Genomic DNA, 16,635 nt, shown 5'->3' on the forward strand with positions numbered 1-16,635 from the left:
TTTGGTCACAAGTACATATTAGTAGCAATATGCTATATGTCTGACTGGGTTGAGGCAGAGGCATATCCGACAAATGATGCTAAGGTTGTAATAAAGTTTTTGCATAAACATGTGTTCACAAGTTTTGGAACCCCAAGAGCCATCATTAGTGATGAAGGGTCTCATTTTGTGAACAAGTGGTTGAAATGGTTATTAGATAAACATGGAGTGAAACACAAGGTCGCTATAGCTTACCATCCGCAGACGAATGGGCAAGCTGAAATGGCAAACGAGGAGATCGAAGGCATACTTGAGAAGGTAGTTTGCTCGAACCGAAGAGATTGATCCAAAAGACTGGATGATGCTTTATGGGCTTACAAGACAGCATACAAGACACCTTTAGGGATGTCACCCTATAGGTTAGTCTTTGGGAAAGCCTGCGATCTACCCTTGGAGTTAGAACACAAAGCTTACTGGGCTCTCCAACGACTCAACTTGGATCTTAAAAATGCTAAAGAGAAACGAATGCTTCAACTTAACGAGTTAGAAGAATTTCGAATGTCTTCATACGAGAATGCCAAATTACTTAAGGAGAGACTCAAGAAATGGCATGACAAGCACATTCGAGTTCAAGAATTTAAAGTTGGTCAGCAAGTCTCGTTATTCAATTCTAGATTAAGGTTCTTTTCAGGTAAGTTAAAATCACATTGGTCCGGTCCATTTATGATTTATCGAGTCCATCCATAAGAAGTTGTTGAACTTCAAGGTAAGGAAGGTAATTTTCGAGTTAATGCTCAACGCTTGAAACATTACTTGGGAGATAAAATTGAACAGAACCAAATCTCGTTCATTTTATTAGATATTTAATTTTTCTTATCCTTCTGTTTGAATAAATGATTTAGGGTATTTTTTTCGAGATTAGTATGTTTAAATAAATTTTGTCTAGGAGATTGGAACTTAAGCGGGACCGCTTGTGACCTCTCTAATCTTTCTTGAGAATTGATTTTAACATAATTTCCCAAGAAATTATTCCCTAAATGACAAAATAAATTTTTAGTTTTTTAAATAAAAGGGTCAATTTTGATCCAAGTTTATTATTGCAACTCAATTTTGAATTTTCATTAAGTCTAGGAACTTAATTGAATTATTTTAAAAAAAATTTGGTTGCTCTTTTTGTGAATATTAAAAATTTGGTTGCTCCTAAATTTTAATTTAATTATCTAATTTTTCAATTTATTGAATTATTAATATTTTATATTAATTAAATTTTTTAGAAAATAATTGTTACCATCTTATTATCAGGTTAATCATGCCTCGCAAGATACGAGAGTATCTTCAAGAATCAACAGATGCATCCAGAGAAAGTTTTCACATTGAAAGAAAGCAACTATATTGGTTTTATGGTGCGTATTCGTCAGGTTACCTGAAACTCTCAATTGGGAGTTGTTTTTGTTAGAGTATGCCCAAAGATCAATCATGAGATGGTTGTAATAACATACTTGATTTATCATGTTTATTAATATAAGGCGTTACCATTATTATTTCAGTTTCTTTTCTGTGTGTATAAATAAATTGTTTTATAATAATGTCGTGAGAATAATATGATTATTCTTAAAAGGTCCTTAGTCAAGTATTATTGTTGCATAGGACAACAATAATGCATTAAGACTAACATGTAGTTGATTGGTGATAAAGAGTTGTTATTGATATGGAATGTCAAAATCAATGCATGAATATGTGTGTTAGATAACAACATATTGGACTGACCCGTTATGAGTATGTTTCTTGGATTATTATGTAATTGTCACAACATTACTCATAGTGATTAGTATTTATATGATCCTCAGACTTGAGATCATCATAATCCCAACATCGTGAGTTGTATATTTTGATATAGTCAAACGTACACCATAACTGGTTGTTCTATAAAGGCTGATGTTGGCTATACCACGATCTATGTAGAGGGATATGGTTGATCGATATAGGATAAGTCCCTCCTACATAATGGGAGTAATATTTTAGGCCACTTGATTGAGTGAGACTAGAAATGCATGGCCATGCTCAAATAAGCTGATATGAGATGTCATACTTATTTGTATATCATAGTCTACTTAAGATATCAAAGAACATGGAATGGACTATGCTGCCCAATCCAGAGATAAAAGACTTAAGGATTATTGCATGAAAGGTTAATCATAAAAAGGTTATGTCGAATCATGATTTCTTGTGACTTAGGTAGTAATGATGCATTGCTAGGTGCCACTCATTCTTTGTAACATTGGAATCATTCTAGTATTACTGCTAACGTTACAAGAATCTACAGGGTCACACCCTATAGTTGAAATGAACAAAATAAAACATAGTTGGTATTGTGTTTGGTCGCCGCTTGAATTAAATTAATTATAGAATTAATTTAATTGGGTAATCAAATATCGAACATATTATGTACAAGGCTGTTGTACGCATAATGAGAACATGAATTTGGTTAGTATATAAATTCAAATAAATATATAGTTTACCGAAATCATTACTATAATTAATGTAATTATAATTTTCGGTTTAAAACATTGTTATATTTACTTAATTTCTAGAAACCCTAAAAAATAGATATAAAAATCCCATTTTTTTCTTTGCTTAGGGTCTAGCAGCCGTCAAAGCAAAGTAGGGTCTAGCAGCCGTCAAAGCAAAGTCTTTTTCCAAAACAGTTTTGGGGATTCCTTCCGTTCATTGTCAACTGGATGGATTACGTAGAGGCCGGAGTCACGATAGATTGCGACTTGGTTCGATAGTAGATCAGATTACTCGTTGCCGAGGCGATGCTGTATACTCAGAATAAAGATTCGGTAATTTTGAAACCTTTATTTCACCTTGATTCGTTCCACAGGCATGGATCCATGGTTAGGATCGTTGAATGTTTTATTTTTCCGTTGCGCCGTAGTGGTGTCGGAGTTCCAACAGTTTTGTGAGAAGAGACCTAGTGTGGATGAGGAGTTAGTACGCAAATTCTATGCAAATTTAACCTCCAACGGGTTGACGAAAGTTCCAGTTCGTAGTATTAAGGTACCAATAAATTCAAACGCTATTAATGAGTTCTTTGAATTACCTGATTTCAAAAATGACGAATATTCCTCCTTGATGAGCAATATAGAGTCTGAAAATTTGCAAGAAATTCTTGAGGAACTTACAGTTCCAGGTTCTAAGTGGACTATGTCAAAGCAAGGAATCCACACTTGTCGAAGAAAATATTTGGCACCACTCACAAAGATATGGTTCTACTTCATCCGATTCAGCCTATGCCTAGCTCACATGGGACTACAATCTCATTAGAGTGAATGGTCTTATTATACTCAATTTTAACTGGGAAGACCATTGATGTGGGAAAAATCATCCTGATGGAAATGCGAAATTGTGCCATTAGACATTTACATTCTAGCCCAGCTTACTTTCCCTTTACGATAACAATCCTGTGCTTGAAAGCTAAAATTCTTCCAAACGTAAAGAAGACAATCTATAGCCAGGGCACAATCACAAATTGGAACCTCTATCGAATAGTTAGAGACTCTGTTCTACAGCAACGAGTTAAAGAAAGTGAGGATCCTGAAAAAGAAGAAGAAGAAGATCCCACAGAGATCGAGCCAGTGCAATCGGCTGAAGTCCCTGATAAAGTGGAACCAATGGAACTAGAAGCTGAACCTGATATCGAGACTTCAACGTTCATAGCTCAACCGCCTCGCCCAGATCTTCGAGATGAGCTGTCAAAGTTAATGGACGTAATGCAACATATGCAGTGGCAGGAACAAGCTTACTGGAAATACTCAAAAATAAGGGATGACTCGATGAGAAGTGCTCTTACGAAAATTTACAATGACCCATTTATTTTTGTGCCTGAGTTTCCAGATTACATATTTGAACCATGGAGCCCATTATCGAAAAAGGAGTGAAGCGATTCATGCAAAGACAATAATGATGGAGAAAAAGATGAGTCGAATTCAGAAGGACCTGCAAATAAATAAAGGGGGATCTCGACTTTATTTTATTTATGTTCGTAGGTTATTTTAGGATAAAGTTAATTAGGAATTTTTGCATAATAAAACAAGAGATGAAAATCATTAATAAAATTGAACAAGTCGCGAAGTATAAAGTCTGGCAATAGATATATACATGTCTAGGATTGGATTTAGAAAGAGCTTGGTACTTAAGCAGTCAAATTGACTCACCTCCTCTTTTCTAGAATCCTACCTGGTGTATAGTATTTATTTACTTTAAACAAAGAGGATATTGTTCATTCTAAGTAGGGGGACCGAAAAATTGAAATTATTTCCACTCTGAATAAATAGTTCTTTTAATTATGATTAGGATATTTTTTGTTCAATAATTTGAATTTTTGTTAAGTATGCTAAACTTCAGTATAAATAAAGTTTTATTATTTCAATAAATTGTTATATTAGCTGAATAATGATATAAATGTATTTTTAATAAAGCATGCAAATCGTACCATAAAATTTTTAGTTCCTTAAGAAAGGTAGGCATGCATGAAAGTTTAAGTCTCTAGAATTGACTTAGTAGTTTCTTGAGGCAAAATCCTAGGAAGCATGGAATGTTAAAAATGATTTAGGCAACTCTTGTTTGGACCGTTTGAGCCTTTCAAGCCAACCTTGATAAAATTTTATCCTTTAAAACCCAACTTTGAGACTATATAGCCTAATTTTATTTGAACCCTTACAATATTTAGCCATCACTTCTCTCTTAATTATCTTTAAATTGTCTCAAACACTAGACTTAGTACTATTCAGAATATTCTTTGAAAATAAGTTTGGGGGAGTTGAAAGAAGTATCAAATGCTCTAAAACTTATAGTACATACAGTAAAATGCTCAAAAAAAAAAGCATATGTACTTGATAGAAAATAGATGTACAAAGGAGCATGTGAAAGCAAAGTAAGTTGGTGTATTGAGGGAAATTATTTCAAAGGTCCGATTAAAGCTGAGTCTCGGGTTTAAAAGCCTAAATTTATCTACCTTTTACCTACCTCTAGCCTAGCTACGTTACAACCTTTTTAAAGACCTATTGATTCAAGTTTTCTATGCTACCTACATTAATGGAGAGAAATTACTATGTTCAACATATGAAGGCATAAGTTAAACTTAATGATTGCAGCTTACTCTTGAATAAGGAAATAAAATCAAATTGGTAAGGGTTAACATGTCTTGTTAAGGAAGCATTTAGTCTAATTGTGCTATCATAATAGTTGTTGAGATTAATTTGAACGATATGTATACTTAAGTAGCATAACTATAAAATTTCTTGTTTTTGAGCATAAGTATATTAAATTTGTAATTCTGGGAAGAATGTTATTGATAACACTCTAGAATAACGTATTTTTATGTATTAATTATGTATTTATTCGAGTATGATCCCGCTAATTTGAGCTATTTATGATCTTTTATCTCATAGGGACTAAATTTGAGGCAAAAGCAAAATTAAGGGCCAAAAGCGTGAATTTAGAGATAAATGGGCCAATGTGTGACACAAGGAAAAGTTGGTGCCAAAAGTGCAAGCATGGAGGACACAAGGGTTGAAATCCAAAAGAAGAGATTTTATTTTATTAAACTCTATTTTAATTATATTAGGATAATTAATATTGAGATAATTATTAAGGATTATTTTTAGGATTTTATTTTATCTTTATTTATCTTCAATTAAATGTATTTATCTTTTAGGAATTTAAGTAGAATTAGAATATCTCCCCTAGCACTATAAATAGGGGGTGAAGTGACTCAAAAGGGGAGCCCATCTTTTCTTTTTCTGTAAACACTCTCTCCCCAAAAGTCTAGGCTTTTGTTCTTTTCATATTTCTTTTCAATAAAATCTTTATTTTTATTTTATTTATTTCCTTTTCTACCACAACAATGAGCCACTAAACCCATCTAGCCGAAGGTTGTCAAAAATCCCCAAAAGGGTTATTGAGGCTTAGAATTTGTACTTAGCCTTCTCAACGAGTATTCATCGTTTCTCCACACTACGGGGCTGACGCTTCCGTCCATGTCCCTTAAGAAGTAAGCTTTTCAACGTATGCAAAGGCGACCGCTTTGTATGTTTTGGGAAGGTTGCACAGTCGGTTCGTTAGCTTATCTACGCCGAGGTTGGCGAGCCCAAGAGACAAAATGGCGGATTCGCCATTGAGAAGCGTTGATCTAGCATAAGACGATCCCACAGAAGCGATTGTTGGCTAGAGTCAGGTTCCACCAAATTGTAAGTCTAAATCATTGGAGCTGGTGGTCGTAGGCGTCCTCTTCCACTATAACTGGCTTATTCGGTTTGGGAAGGATCATCTAAAAGCCGAGGATTTAACCCAAGGCGGAACGAGACAACTGGAGGCTGGAATCTCCTATAAGAATTTTCTTTCTCTCAACTCTATTTTTTATTTTTTTTTCTAATTTTCAATTCAATATTCTTAATTCTGTTTTTATTTTATTTTTCGTTTCTAGATCCAACAATTTAATTCTTCTATTGTTTTTATTTTTTTTAGGAACGCAGGTTGTCTTGGGCAAGACTCTGCCTGGGATATCACGAAACAAGATATTTTGCAAGTCTAGTCCCTGAGGATTTGACCCTACTTCCCTTTTACTATTCTTTTCATTATTTATTAGGGATAGGATATTTTTGGTGCTTTCAACGACCGCACCAAATTTTGGAATCGTTCTAGGGATTGGCAACGTACTAATCTTGTTTTTTTTTGTTTCTTATGACCAGATTTGCTCCAGGTACTCTTGCGTTTGATTCAGAAATAGAGAAGACTGCTAGAGCCAATCGCAAGGAGACAAAGTTACGAAAAAAGCAGTCAGCGGTGGTTGGAACTCAAAGTAACCCACCGCCACAAATAGAAGTCGACGACGAAGCTGAGTCTAGGGTTAACGAAAACCCTACTCAAACATTTGAAAGTGAAAAAGTAGAAGTCGACTCACCAGAAGAAGTGCTTAACGCTAGGGTTAACGAAAACCCAAATTTAGCACACGATCCAATGGCTCAAACGATTCGGAATCGTCAAGTTCCAACAGAACAACCGCCATTATGCATCGCGTATCCTACTATGGATACTGATTTTGAATTGAAGTCAGGTTTAATCCAGTTATTGCCAACTTTTCGTGGGTTACAAAATGAAAATCCCCACAAGCATCTGAAAGAATTTCATATGGTTTGTCTTAGCATGAAACCTCAGGGGGTAACTGAGGATCAGATTAAATTGCGTGCTTTCCCTTTCTCCCTAGCAGATTCCGCTAAGGAATGGTTATTTTATTTACCCCCTGGATCTATTACAACTTGGGCTGATCTATCTCGTTTGTTTCTGAACAGGTTTTTTCCAACATCTCGAGCAGTTGAGCTAAGAAGAGAGATCGTTGGAATAAGACAAAAAGAAGCTGAGTCCCTTTACGATTATTGGGAGCGATTTAAAAAGTTGTGTGCAAGTTGTCCACAACATGGTATAACAGAGCAATCTCTCCTCCAATACTTTTACGAAGGTTTGAACCCCATGGAGATGAATATGGTAGAAGTCGCTAGTGGAGGAGCATTGGTCAACATGACTCCCCAACAAGCGAGAGACTTGATCTCCACGATGGCTGCAAATTCTCAGCAGTTCCAAGCCAATACTAAACCCCCTAGTAGGGTTCATCAGCTAAGTAATTCAACCTTAGAGGATAAAGTTGATAGACTTACTAATATGATGAACTCTCTTATTGCAGAAAAAACAAAGACAGCTCGGTTATGTGGAATATGTGCTACACCAGATCATGCAACTGATGCATGTCCCAGTTTGTATGATGATACCACGGCCCATCTGGGTGCTGTGGGAAATTTCCCTGGGCCACCACAAAGGCAGTACGACCCCTACGCTAATACCTACAACCCAGGGTGGAGGGACCATCCTAACTTAAGCTATGGGACCAATCCACGAAATAACCAGCCATACCAAAATCGATTTCCGCAACAGCCACAAGGTTCAGGTAATTTTCTAGAAACCATGGTCAATAAGTTAGCAGCTAATGTTCTTGATTTCCAACAGCAAACTCTTAATTTCCAAAAAGAGACGAAAGATTTCCAACAGAAAACCGAGGCGTCCATAAGAGAGTTGACCACATCGATTGAGAAATTGACTTCTCAAGGAAGCTCTCGTCACAAATGTAACCAAACCCTAGACAAAATGCAAATGCAATGACATTGCAAAGCGGAAAGGTATCGAACCAATTCCTAACAGAATCTTGCCCAAGAAATTACCCAAAAACCCGAAAAAGACGAATGTGTCCGATCGAAGCTTCCATTGCCTAAAATTCAACCTCCATTTTAACGATTCAACCAAAGGTCGAAGAGGTAAAGAGGATAAAGAAATTCTTGAAACATTTAGGAATGTCGAGATCAATATTCCGCTGTTGGATGCCATCAAGCAAATACCGCGGTATGCTAAATTTCTTAAAGAGCTTTGCACCAACAAACGAAAATTAACAGGTAATGAAAGGGTGAATGTTGGTGAGAATGTATCCGCAGTGTTACAGCGAAAAATGCCGGCAAAATGTAAGGATAGGGGCATGTTTGCAATACCATGCAAAATAGGCCATTTGGGAATTAAAAAGGCTATGTGTGATCTAGAGGCTTCTATAAATGTAATGCCGTATTCTATTTATGAATCACTTAATGCGGGTTTTTTGACAAAAACAGGTGTTATCATTCAATTGACGGACAGGTCTGTTGTGCATCCAGAAGGAGTACTCGAGGATGTTCTGGTAAAAGTTAACGATCTTATTTTCCCTGCAGATTTTTATGTGATCAAAATGGAGGAGGATAGCACTCCTGGATCTTCAGATCTCCTGCTAGGTCGACCGTTCCTTAGTACAGCTAGTACTAAAATTGATGTTCGAAGTGGAACTCTCACGATGGAGTTTGATGGGGAGATCGTAAAGTTTAATGTCTATGACGCCATTTGCCATCCAAGTGAAATATTGAGCGTAAATCGTATCGACATAATTGATTCTTTGGTGGAAGAGAATTTCGAGTCAATTTATGGAGATAATTCTGAACTTGATGAAATTGAATTTGTTAATGAGTTATTATCTCCAAATACTAAACTATTACCTTCATTATATAGGTGCGAGTTGGAGTTGAAACCACTTCGAGCATCTAAATATGCATTTTTGGGGAAGGGTAATACCCTACCAGTCATAATCTCCAATAGACTCTCCACACATGAAGAGGAAAGTTTGGTTCATATACTAAAAAGTCATAAGGAGGCGATTGGCTGGACCATTGTAGACTTAAAAGGGATAAGCCCTTTGACGTGCACACACAGGATCTACTTGGAGGAAGACACGAAGCCGAGGCGAGAGGCGCAAAGACGGCTAAATCCGAATATGATGGAGGTAGTAAAAAATGAAATAATCAAGCTTTTAGATGCTGACGTAATTTACCCTATTTCTGACAGTAGGTGGGTAAGTCCGGTTCAGGTCGTGCCCAAGAAAACGGGTGTGACAGTAAAGAAAAATGCTGAAGGTGACTTGGTACCTACCCGAGTACAAAATGGGTGGCGCATCTGCATTGATTACAGGAAGTTGAATTCATACACTAGAAAAGATCATTTCCCTCTTCCTTTTATAGATCAAATGCTTGAAAGATTAGCCGGAAAAACTCATTTTTGTTGTCTTGATGGATACTCAGGTTTCTTTCAAATTCCAATGCACGGAGGACCAAGAAAAGACCACTTTACATGCCCATTCAAGTACATTTGCATATAGAAGGATGTCATTCGGTCTTTGCAATGCGCCGCCACCTTCCAAAGATGTATGATGAGTATATTTTTCGAATATGTGGAAAAATTATCAAGTTTTTATGGATGATTTTATTGTATATGGGAATTGTTTTGATGAATGCCTTAAAATCTAACGATAATTTTAAGTAGGTGCATAGAATTTAATCTTGTCTTGAATTATGAAAAGTGTCATTTTATGGTAGACAAGGGTTTAATTCTAGGTCATGTTGTTTCATCTAAAGGAATTGAGGTCGATAAGGCCAAAATTGATATTATAAATTCTTTGCCTTATCCCTCCACCGTGAGGGAAATTCGTTCTTTTCTTGGCCATGCAAGGTTTTATAGCGCTTCATAAAAACTTCTCAAGGTAGTGAACCATGTATGAGTTGTTGCGAAGGATAAGAAATTTGAGTTTGGCCCAAAATGTAAGGAGGCATTTGATACACTCAAGAAAAGTTAGTCTCCGCTCCTATAGTACAACCACCGATTGAAATACCCATTTGAAATTATATGCGACGCTAAAGAGCAGCAAAGTAGGAGCCGTGTTGGGGCAAAGGATAGACAAAGAACCACATGTCATATGTTATGCCTCGAAAACCCTAGATGTCAAGCAGAGCAACTGCACCACTACGGAAAAAGAACTCTTAGCCGTTGTATTTGCTTTAGATAAATTTCGACCTTATTTATTGGGAACTAAAGTGATTATTTTTTCTAATCATGCAGCTCTCAGGTATTTGATCGCGAAGAAAGAAGCAAAACCGAGGCTCATTAGGTGGATTTTGCTGCTCCAAGAATTTGACATTGAGATTCGAGACAAAAGAGGATGCGAGAATTTAGTGGCTGACCACTTAAGCAGAATAAAAGTACCTTTTGACGACATCCCTATTAAAGAAGAATTCCCTAATGAGAGCCTATTCTCGACCGAGGTACGTCTCCCATGGTATGCAGATATAGTAAACTTTCTAGCCACAGGATTATTACCCACTAAGGTAGCACGTTTCGTGAGGGACAAGCTTAGACGCAACGCTCGATATTACATTTGGGATGACCCATACTTATGGAAACACTGTTCAGACCAGATAATACGAAGATGTGTTCCAGAAACTGAGGTAACTTCTATCCTTAATTTTTGTCATGCTGAAGCTTGTGGAGGTCACTTTGGCCCTAAGCGGACCGCTCATAAGGTGTTAGAATGTGGGCTATATTGGCCCACAATTTTTCGAGATGCATGTAACTTCTGTAAGTCTTGCGATAGGTGCCAACATACAGGTAACATCACTAAACGAAATCAAATGCCCCTTTCCCCGATTCATGTATGCGAAATCTTTGATGTATGGGGTATCGATTTCATGGGCCCATTTATTTCTTCATTTAGCAATGTATACATAATTCTTGCAGTAGACTATGTTTCTGAGTGGATAGAAGCAAAGCCTACTCACCATGATAATGCCATAACTGTTATGGATTTTTTAAAACGAACTATTTTTTCTAGGTTTGGCACGCCTCGAGCCATAATCAGTGATCGCGGCACCCACTTTTGTAATAAGGTCATGAATGCACTGTTGTCAAAATACGGAGTCTACCACCATATAGCTACGGCTTACCATCCCCAAACGAATGGTCAAGTTGAGGTCTCGAATAGGGAAATCAAGACTATTTTGGAGAAAATAGTTCGTCCTAGCCGAAAAGATTGGAGCCTTAAGCTAAATGACGCACTTTGGGCCTATAGGACTGCGTATAAGGGACCGATTGGTATGACCCCGTATCGACTTATTTTTGGTAAAGCCTGCCACCTTCCAGTTGAATTGGAACATAAAGCCTATTGGGCCATTCGACAGTGTCACTTGGAGTTAGAACCTGCAGGAAAGGCAAGGAAATTAGACATCCAAGAGTTAGAAAAAATTTGCAATGATCCCTACGAGAATGCTCACATTTATAAAGACAAGACAAAGTTGTTTCACAATAAGAGAATAACTCAGAAGCATTTTTCGGTAGGACAAAAAGTTTTACTTTATAACTCCATGTTAAAGTTATTCTCATGTAAGCTTCGATCACAATGGCAAGGACCTTTTATTGTTACTTAAGTGTTCATACATAGAGCGATTGAAATAAAGAGTGAAGAATCTGAAAATTGGTTCGTAGTCAATGGCCAGTGGTTGAAGCCGTTTTATGAGAATTTTCAAGCCCACACGGTTGAGAAAATCCATTTGGAACCACCATAGAACAAATAACGGCATCGAGCTAACGATGTTAAACAAGCGCTTGTTGGAAGGCACCCTAATTTTTATTATTATTATTTTTTCTTTACTTTATTTATTACTTTATTTTATTATTTATTACTTATTTGGATATTAATCAATTTTTCTTCTTTTGCTTAGAAAAAAAAATGAAGCAAACCGTTAAGCAACACTTAGAGCGCATTGAGGCCTGACTTGAAACCTTTGGCCAGCAACTGACCAAGCTCATTGCCATCATTTGTGATCACACGGGGAGTTTTTCTAAACTTTTTCTACCTATTTATTTCTTTTCGTCCACATTGAGGACAATGTGCTTTTGGTTGTTGTTGTTGTTGTTGTGATTAGAGGGGAGGTACTCTTCGTTATTACTTTCATGCCCAAGATTTTTACCAAGAATTGCCTACTGTTTGTCCTACAAGCATGATTCTTGTTTTCTGAGAAAATTACGAATTTTTCATAATTGATGCCATCTCCACTGTTTTATTTTTATTAGAGTAAAAATAATTGTGACTCATAAAGTTAACTCTATCTTGCTTTTCGTAAAATTGATCAAGTTTAAATACAAAGTGGACACTTAATATGATTGCATGCTAAAATATGTTGATGACTATTAAGGTAATTACTGAAACTTATTTTTGACACTTGATTATTATTTTTTCTCTAAAGTCCTCATAAAAAAAAGTTATTATTAATATCATTTAATGTTCCGTGGTTATGAGTGCAGCTTAAAAACGTGACTGACTGAGTAACCGGGGTAGGGTGCTTGGGTTGTCATCCTATTTCGCGTCAAAAGGTTGTGTGACGTGTTAGATAAAACTCCGCTAACCGGAAGTAATTTTTAAGAACATGTTAATGAGTAACCGGTGGGGTGCTTTCGTCATCTCTCTTCGCGTCAAAAGGTTTGATGTGTTCTTAAGAAAAATTATAATAAATTAGGAGTTTGCTGGGCTGAGTAACCGGGGTGGGGTGCTTGGCTGTCATCTCTCTTCGCGTCAAAAGGTTCAGTATATTCCTAAAGCATAAAAAAAAGAGAGAAAAAAACAAAAAGAAAAAGAAAAAGAAAAAATTTTGGGACTAAAGGAGGAAACAAATAGAGTGTCTTGGTAGGTTTGGTAATTTATCTAATTTTCATTAAATAATTCAAGTTGATTCTAATTTTTGTGTGTATTAATTAGAAAACTTTTTCTATTTTACTTAAAGCAAGCCTAGGGTTCTCTTTATTTTTCATATGCATTTTTGACTGATTTTTATAAAACTTTGGAGTTGTATTTCTTTTATGACAGAATCTAACTTTCACAAGAGATAGGAACCATACTTGAGGGCAAGCATGGGCTAAGTAGGGGATTTGATAACACTCTAGAATAACGTATTTTATGTATTAATTATGTATTTATTCGAGTATGATCCTCGCTAATTTGAGCTATTTATGATCTTTTATCTCATAGGGACTAAATTTGAGGCAAAAGCAAAATTAAGGGCCAAAAGCGTGAATTTAGAGATAAAATGGGCCAATGTGTGACACAAGGAAAAGTTGGTGCCAAAAGTGCAAGCATGGAGGACACAAGGGTTGAAATGCAAAAGAAGAGATTTTATTTTATTAAACTCTATTTTAATTATATTAGGATAATTAATATTGAGATAATTATTAAGGATTATTTTAGGATTTTATTTTATCTTTATTTATCTTCAATTAAATGTATTTATCTTTTAGGAATTTAAGTAGAATTAGAATATCTCCCCTAGCACTATAAATAGGGGGTGAAGTGACTCAAAAGGGGAGAGCCCATCTTTTCTTTTTCTGTAAACACTCTCTCCCCAAAAGTCTAGGCTTTTGTTCTTTTCATATTTCTTTTCAATAAAATCTTTATTTTTATTTTATTTATTTTCTTTTCTACCATAACCATGAGCCACTAAACCCATCTAGCCAAAGGTTGTCAAAAATCCCCAAAAGGGTTCATAATGCTTAGAATCCGTACTTAGCCTTCTCAATGAGTATTCATCGTTTCTCCGTACTACGGGGCTGACGCTTCTGTCCATGTCCCTTAAGAAGTAAGCTTTTCAACGTATGCAAAGGTGGCCACTTTGCATGTTTTGGGAAGGTTGCACAGTCGGTTCGTTAGCTTACTGCGTCAGAGGTTGGCGAGCCCAAGAGACAAAATGGCGTCGGATTCGCCATTGAGAAGCGTTGATCTAGCATAAGACGATCCTACAGAAGCGATTGTTGGCTAGAGTCAGGTTCCACCAAATTGTAAGTCTAAATCATTGGAGCTGGTGGTCGTAGGCGTCCTCTTCCACTATAACGGCTTATTCGGTTTGGGAAGGATCATCTAAAAGCCGAGATTTAACCCAAGTCGAACGAGACAACTGGAGGTGGAATCTCCCATAAGAATTTTCTTTCTCTCAACTCTATTTTTATTTTTTTTCTAATTTTCAATTCAATATTCTTAATTCTGTTTTTATTTTATTTTTCGTTTCTAGATCCAACAATTTAATTCTTCTATTATTTTTATTTTTTTTAGGAACGCAGGTTGTCTTGGGCAAGACTCTGCCTGGGATATCACGAAACAAGATATTTTGCAAGTCCAGTCCCTGAGGATTTGACCCTACTTCCCTTTTACTATTCTTTTCATTATTTATTAGGGATAGGATATTTTTGGTGCTTTCAACGACCGCATCAGTTATTCTGAAGGAATTTTTCAAATGTGTTTTCTTAGTAATTCTTTTTAATTTGTGTATTACTCGGGACGAGCAATGAATTAAGTTTCGGGTGTGGAAACACGGAAATTTACACATTTTTACATACCATTTTTAACTTAAAATCATACAGTTTCGATAAGATTCTTGTCAAAAAAATAATTAATTTTTACAAAATAATTAAAGTGCACTTAAAATATGAACATGTTGAATTTCAGTTAATTTTATAATTAATTTTGATGAATTTTGGTTATTTTCGACAGATTTGCACAAAGGGCGAAAAATGGCTTGGCAGACACTGCTAGAAGCATAAAAGTGAGAAGCAATTTGAAGTATCGAGGAAAACTAAATTTCAGCCTAAGACGGTCCAAAATTATATGTATTAATTCATAATATAATTAATTTTAATTTACATCCAATTTAATTTGGGTTAATAAATTATTATCAATTAATTATGAAAAAATGGTCCAGTTGAACTGAACTGGCCAAGAAATGGACAGCCCAAAAACCATCCCAAGAGCTAACCCAAATCAGCTTATTAGCTGATTATTTAAGCATGCAAAGAGGCCCTTGAATACTTGTTCAAGTTGCATTCAAACCCCTCCACAATTGGTGGCATTATAGATTTGCCCCAAGCATAAATTAGCAAAGTTGAAACTATCAACCTTGCCACATGTGTGGCCGACCAAGGGAGGGCTCTTTGGCTGATAATTTTAGCTATTTTTAGCAGCCCTCCTCAGCTATAAAAACCCCCTTAGGCTGGTAATTTGAAAAACACACCTCAAGCATTCACATCTTTCCTCTCTTCTCTCCACTTTCTCTCTTCTTTTCCATTCTAAAATTCCTTTGCTCTCTTGCCGATTTCTACTCTTGGGAAAGGGGCATTCATAAGCTATTTGGAGCAACAATTAAGTGTTCATAGCAGCCTTGTTCGACGAGGACAACGAAGAAGGAAGAATAGAGCAACTAGTCAAGCCACGAAAAAATGCCGGATTTGATTCTTGTTCCCTATCTCTTTAATTTCTCATGTTGTTATGCTGAACATATCTATGAATATTTATGTTGTTGGAATGGTTAATTTAATCAATTTAGCTTGAATTTAATTCGTGTTAGGTTGATTGCATTTCGTTTATTAAAATTATTGAAATTGTGTTTATGTTGTTATAGGCCTCGGTAAGATGCTTGATTAAGTAAAATCATGACTAAGTTATTCTTGCATTACAATTGTTAGGTAACTAATGAATTAATTATTTAAACGGATTGAAATTTTAATTAATGGACACAGTACTTAATCAGTGCATGTTTAATCATCTAAAATAGCTGAGGGTTAGATTAGCAACGGTAACTGACGATACATTTGCCTTGCATAACTTGCAAGATTATTGTGATTAAATTGTTTCAAGGTAAGGATACTTTGTTACCTTACATATATTTTATGTTCTTATTAAATCGAGTTAATTTTTTGAATTGACATAGGGATATGTACAAGAGATTATTTCGATTTAATAAGTATGTATGTGCAATAACATATTTACCTATTAAGATTTGTTTAATCGGTTGAATTGACATAGGGATATAGTCAAGAGATAAATGAATTTTGGTAGGTGAGTATGTTCATAACTTAACAAATTACCGAGTTGCCGCGAACTTATTCGTAACAATATAAACATGAGTTTAATAACTCTAAGTTAAGAAATGTAATTAATCTAACACAATTATGTCATCTTGATTAAAATCATATTTTGAAATCATGCATTTGATATTTATTTATTTAGTTCACTTAGTTTAAAATCTTAGCTTTTAATCACCCTCTTCAAACAAAATATTTTTCTTCACCAAAGTGTTTTAAATAGCATTCATAAATAATTCTTTTCACAGTCATTGTAGGTACGATAACTCGACATTTACTTGTCACTTTATTACTTGTTAC

Source organism: Gossypium raimondii, chromosome 6 (assembly GCF_025698545.1).
Source record: "Gossypium raimondii isolate GPD5lz chromosome 6, ASM2569854v1, whole genome shotgun sequence".
NCBI lineage: Eukaryota > Viridiplantae > Streptophyta > Magnoliopsida > Malvales > Malvaceae > Gossypium > Gossypium raimondii.